This window comes from Miscanthus floridulus, chromosome 17 (genome assembly GCF_019320115.1).
Source record: "Miscanthus floridulus cultivar M001 chromosome 17, ASM1932011v1, whole genome shotgun sequence".
In the NCBI taxonomy this organism is placed as follows: Eukaryota; Viridiplantae; Streptophyta; class Magnoliopsida; order Poales; family Poaceae; genus Miscanthus; species Miscanthus floridulus.
Genome location: NC_089596.1, coordinates 32940725 through 32947166, shown reverse-complemented (window position 1 = coordinate 32947166; position 6442 = coordinate 32940725).

The window sequence follows — 6442 nt, the reverse complement described above, 5'->3', positions numbered from 1 at the left end:
CCGGGTACTTTTCTTCTTTCTAATATAGTCTCTTTTTGAGGGCATCAAGGATCATGCCGTTCGCCCATTTGACCTGGCCATTGGCTCTAGGACGGGCAATGGAGATGTATTTGATGGAGATGCAACGGTCTTCATAGAAGTCCCAAAAGTGATGGCCAGTAAATGTAGTTCCAAGGTCGGTGATGGTGCTGTTCGGGAGACCGAATTTGTGGATGATGTCTTCGAAGAGCTTGACTGCTTTCTTTGCAGTAGCTGAGACGAGCGGTTTATACTCAATCCACTTGGAGAACTTATCAATGATGACATATACGTATCAGAAGCCACATGGCGCTGGCTTAAAAGGGTCAATCATGTCCAGTCCCCAGCATGCAAAGGGCTAGGAAGCTAGAATGGTCTACAACTCTTATGCCAGCACGTGTATTTGCTTGGCAAAAAATTGGCATCCTTCACAACGTCGGACGAGGTCTTCTACATCAGAGATGGCCATGGGCTAGTAAAAACCAACTCGAAAGGCCTTACTGACCAGTGTTCTCGAGGCCACATGGTTGCCGCAGGAACCAGAGTGAATTTTGAGAAGTAGCTTCACTCCCTCTTCTTGGGTGATGCATTTCTGCAGTATCCCTTCCTTGGCACTTTTCCTCATCAAATTACCATCTACCAGCACGTAATGCTTGCTTCGATGAATTAGGCGTTTGGTTTTAGTCTTGTTGGTGAGTACTTTGGCGCTGGTGAGGTACTCGATGAATTGTTCCCTCCAATCGGCGGTCGGCGAAGGTACCGCCAGTACCAGCTGCTTGGCGGGGGGAACTTCTTGAACTTCCGTATCTTCTTTAATGGATGGCACTAGGAGATCTTGAACGAAGACCCCCAGTGGGATTATGGTGTAAGAAGAGCCCAACTTGGATAAATGGTCGGTGAGCTAATTTTGGTCGCGCACCACGTGGTGGTACTTGATGCCGTAGAATTTTCCTTCAAGCTTCCTGATTTTGACGCAATATGCATCCATCTTCTCGCTAGAGCAAGACCAGTCTTTGTTAAGCTGGTTGATGACCAGCGTAGAGTCCCCGTATACCATGAGGCGTTTGACGCCAAGCTCAACGGCTATACGGAGTCCGTGGAGACATGCTTCATATTCGGCGATGTTGTTGGAGGACGGAAAGTGTATCCAGAGAATGTATCGGAGCTTATTCTTGGTCAGCATAATGAATAGAATGCCCGTACCAGCACCGTTGATGTTAAGGGCGCCATCGAAGTACATCACCCAGTGCTCGGGGCAGGTGGCGGCGATGGGCTCTTGGATCTCGGTCCACTCAGCGACGAAATTAGTAAGCGCTTGAGACTTGATCGTAGGCCTGCTTCTGAATTCAATGGAGTAAGTGCCGAGCTTGATAGTCCACTTGATGATACGGCCGTTGGCCTCTTTGTTATGGAGGATGTCCCCCAGTGGGAACTCGATGACCACGGTGATCTTGTAATACTCGAAGTAGTGACGGAGCTTACGTGATGTGATCAGGACGGCGTACAGCAGCTTCTAGACCTGAGGATAATGAGTCTTAGGCTCATTAAGAACCTCACTAATGAAATATACTGGACGTTGCACCTTATAGGCGTGCCCAACCTCCTCACGTCCGACCACAATTGCTATGCTGACGACGCGAGAAGTAGCGGCGATATAGATCAGGAGAGTTTCATCTGGCCGTGGCGCCGTCATGATCGGAGGCTTTGTTAGGAACAACTTAAGCTGCTCGAAAGCTATGTTTGCCTCTTTCGACCATGAAAAGCGCTTGGAGGCCTTGAGGAGTTTGAAGAAAGATAACCCTTTTTCACCGAGGCGTGATATGAAGCAGCTTAAAGCAACCATGTAGCCTGTAAGTTTCTGTATATCCTTGATGCATGTTGGCCGTTTCATGTTGGTGATGGCAGAGACCTTATCAGGGTTAGGTTTGATGCCACGAGCGCTGATGATGTAGCCTAGCAGTATACCGAATGGAACTCCAAAGATGCACTTTGAAGGGTTCAACTTCCATCGGTACTTTTTTAGGTTGGCGAACGTTTCTTTGAGGTCGGCAATAAGATTGTCGGTGGTCCTAGACTTGATGACCACATTGTTGATGTAAGCTTTGACATTGCGGCTGATCTATTGATTGAGGCACATCTAGATGGCCCTTTGATAGGTTGCCCCGACGTTCTTGAGTCCGAAGGACATGGTGGTGTAGCGGTATGCACCGAAGGGCGTGATGAACGATGTCTTGATCTAGTCTTCTTCCTTGAGGGAGATTTGGTGATAGCCGAAGTAACAGTCAAGGAAGGAGAGCAGTTCACAGCCGACGGTGGAGTCTACAACCTCGTCTATCCGAGGCAAACCGAAGGGGTCTTTACGGCAATGTTTGTTAAGATTAGTGTAATCAACGCACATTCTCCATTCTTTATTCTTTTTTCGAATGAGAACAGGGTTTGCTAACCACTTAGGATGATACACTTCTTTTATAAATCTAGCAGCTAAGAGCCATTTTATTTCTACCCTAATAGCCTCCTTGTCTGGCACGAATCGATGGAGTTTCTGCTTGATCGGTTTGGTGATCGGCGAGACGTTCAAGGAGTGCTCGATCTTCTCCCATGGTACCCTTAGCATGTCTATAGATTTCCAAGCAAACACGTCGGCGTTGGCACGTAGGAAGGAGACGAGCGCACTTTCCTATTTGGGGTCAAGGTGAGCCCCAATCTTCATGATCTTGGAGGGGTCATCGAGGTCGAGGCCGACCTCCTTTATTTCCTTGGACTTGGCGAAGGCACAGGGAGGCTCTAGCTCTAGGATCTCCATGTCGTCGGTAGGCAACGTCTTGGCTTCGATGACCACACTAGCCATCTAGATGGAGAGGTCGATGGCTTCGATGAGAGCAAGACTCTCTGTCTCACAGGCGTAGGTGATGGAGAGGTTGGCCCGCAGGGCTAGAACTCCTATAGGCGAAGGCATCTTCAACACCAGATATGCATAGTGCGGTACAGCCATGAATTTAGCCAAAGCTGGCCGACCAAGTATGGCGTGGTAGGCGGTGTTGAAATCGGCAACATAGAAGTTGATGTGCTCGACACGGTAATTGTGTGCCGTGTCAAACTGTACTAGTAGAGTGATCTCTTCAAGCGGTTTGGAGACTCTGCTAGGTACCACACCCCAAAAGGAGGAGTTGGAGAGTGTGAGATCCACTAGTCCGAGGCTCAGCTCCTTTAGGGCTTCGGCGAAGAGGAGATTTAGAGCGCTCCCACCGTCGACGAGCACTTTTCTGAAGAGCACCTTCTGGACGGTTGCACCGAGGACGAGGGGGAAACGCCCTATGTAGGGAATGTCTGCCCACTGGTTGGCCCTGCTGAAGGTGATGGGGACTTTAGACCATGGGCGATAGCTGGGGTTGGCGACAGCGTCCTTCGTAGTGACGTTGAGCACCCGCCTTGCGGCGAGCTTCCACTCTCTTATGCTCTCGGTGGAGGCGAGGCCCTCGAAGATGGTGGAGACCACCTTGTTGTGGTCCTAGAAGGCATTATCATTGTCCCTAGGTGGTTGGCGACCTCTGGCTCTATCGTTGGCGTCGTCGTCTAGCTTTTTATCCTAGAACTCCTTAGCCAAACCGAGGCAGTTCTTCATCTTATGCTTGGCGTTCTTATGAAGAGGGCACAGGCCATCGAGGATCTTTTGGTACTGCTCATCGTAGTTGCGCTTGGCACAAGGTTGATTAACGGCGGCGACGATGTGGTCTGGCTGGTGGTGATGATTTTGGCTAGACTTGGGTCCTTCTGTTCAATCACGACCGCTGTCACGATGGTAACTGTGGTTGTCAAAGCGGCGGTCGTTGTGGTGTCGGTCGTCAGGGCGGTCATCATAGCAGCGAGGAGGGCGATGAGTGCCTGCATCCTCATTGAAGTGCACCTTGGCTTCCTCGATGTCGCCATACTGGTTGGTAGTAGTGATCATCTTGCCAATGCCTGTGGGTGGCTTACGGTTGAACTTTGAGCGAAGCTCGCGATGGTGGAGTCCTCGGATGAAGGCGGTGATAACTTCAGCTTCTGTGATGTTGGGAATAGAATTCCTCATCTCAGAAAAGCATCAGATATAACTACGAAGGAGCTCAGATGACTTCTGATTGATACAGTTGAGACCATGCTTGGTGCCCGGCCGAGTACACGTAGTCATATAATTGTCGGTGAAGACTTTTTTAGCTCTTCCTAGGATTCAATGGAGTCCGGGCAAGGCTGGTAAACCAGCTCATGGCGGCTGGCATGAGCATGACGAGGAGATAGTTTGCCATGATGCTAGTGTCTCCTCCGGCGACACGGATAGCAGTGGCGTAAGCCTTTAGCCACTGTGTTGGATTCATTCTTCCCTCGTAGGGCTCGACCCTAGTGATTTTGAAACCATGGGGCCACTGAAGTGTTCGGAGTGCCCTCGTGAACGCTGGGGGTCCTTTGGGGTTCTGGTTGGCGTTAGCTGTAGCATTACCGGCGTCGATTGGCTCGAGAGCTGAGTCTGGGTTTCCGTACTCCTGCTCGTACTCCTGGTGGCGGCGTATTTCATCTTCATGGCGACCGAAGCGGCGTTGCTCAATATGCCATCGTGCATCCCAGAGGTTGCTGAGGTGCACTCGAGCGTCTTGTTTGACCTCATGGTCATGTTGGCGATGGTGCTTGGCGCGGTGGCCCCCGGTTCCCCCCTAGAGAGGTAGCGACTGGTCAGTGAAATGGCTTTGACTGGGGCGGCGATTTGATCTCGGTGCAGCTGATCAGCGAATCATGCTCGTAGAGCACGAAGGTCTCTGATCCTCGTGAATCTCATTAACCTGGCAGTGTGCCACTTTAAGCTTGGCAGTGACCTTGGCGAGCTCGGGCGTCTATGGGAGGCGAGCGAGCTCAATGGCGGCCACTGCCAGATTGGCGCTTGGAGTCTTAAGATGTCGTGGCCGTCAACGTAGAGAAACTCTTTGTCGAGGTCACGGTGGAGCGGGAGTGGCCTTCCTTGTGAGTCGAGCCAATTATTTCGAGCAGCCTCGGCCCTCGCAATGGCTGCCTCGTTTTCTCAGCGTTGTGCGCGGTTGACGTTCTGGTTCTCACGAGCGACGCGTTCCTCCTTGGTTTCGCCATTCCGAGGGGGGCTGTCGATGCTGACGTTGAAGATCGCACCACCCCGGAAAGGAGGGAGAGGAAGTTGCTCGATGAAGGTTTCAGCGAGGGTCTCCAGAGCCTTAGGACTCAGAGTCTGGATTCTCCTCTAGGATGGTCTAGAGGGACGCTCTAGAGTGTCGGCTGACGTGGAGCATGTTGACGGCCGGCGAAGGCTGGTCAGTGACCTGGTCGGCGAGAGGAAGGATGTCTCCCACCTGGTTGGCGAATTTGCCCCCCAGGGCATCTTGGTAGGTGGCGGCGATGTTGGTGAGCCCAAAGGGCAGAGCCGTAACTCCTGGAGTTTTCTGAGCAGCCTCTGATAGATTTGGATCGGAGGATGGTCGGTGCTGAACCAAAGTGTCTAGAGCCAATTCGGTGATGGAGAGGCAATCGACGAGCTTCAGACCGACCCAATCGATGGACTCGATCAGATCGTCATTGTTGATCTGCCTCCCCTGGTAGCAAGGAAACGGCCATCAAGTTGCTGATGAAGGCGACCTTGGGGGTGGTTCCGAGATCGGATCTATAGTCATAGGTGTGGTGATGATCGGCACAGAATTGACCTGCGCCGGCTCGAGGAGCTCTCTGACTCCGTTAACATTGATGATCCAGGAGATCAATCCGACCATGAAGATCTGGCCAAACTACGGGAGGGATGAAGAGCCTGTGGAAAAAGCCATCTTGTTCGACAAGGAAACAGCACGCAAACCCCTACCTGGCGCGCCGACTGTCGATAGAATATTATCGACAGTCCTCCTAGGGGTATCACACGAAGGTAGATTGATCGGTAGAGGTGCGTGAGATCAAGAACAAGAAGGCAATAGAGACACATGAGTTAGACAGGTTCAGGCCATTAGTATGACGTAATACCCTACTCCTGTGGTCTGTTGGTTTGTATTAGCTATCGTATGATATTATGTGAGTTTGGAGGGGGTCCCTGCCCGCCTTATATAGTTCGGGGAGCAGGATTATAAGTCGGTTAGATTTGAGAGATAACCGGAAAGTAATAACTAATTATAGAAATCTTGGGATCATACATATTATAACAGATCTCATAGTATCTTCAGGATATCCTCTAGATGTCTTGCGGAAGGCACCGAGCAGAGTCATACCCCGCAAGGCTTCGTCTTGTGGGCTGGACCGCCCCTGAGGGCGTAGCCCATGTGGTCTGCCATGGGTATCCGGGGTCATACCCCCCACAGGTTCCTTGTTGAAGATAGTCTTAGAAGGGTTCGTTCATTATACACATGAGCTTACTGCAATCGAAACTTAAATTGTACACCAACCTTTT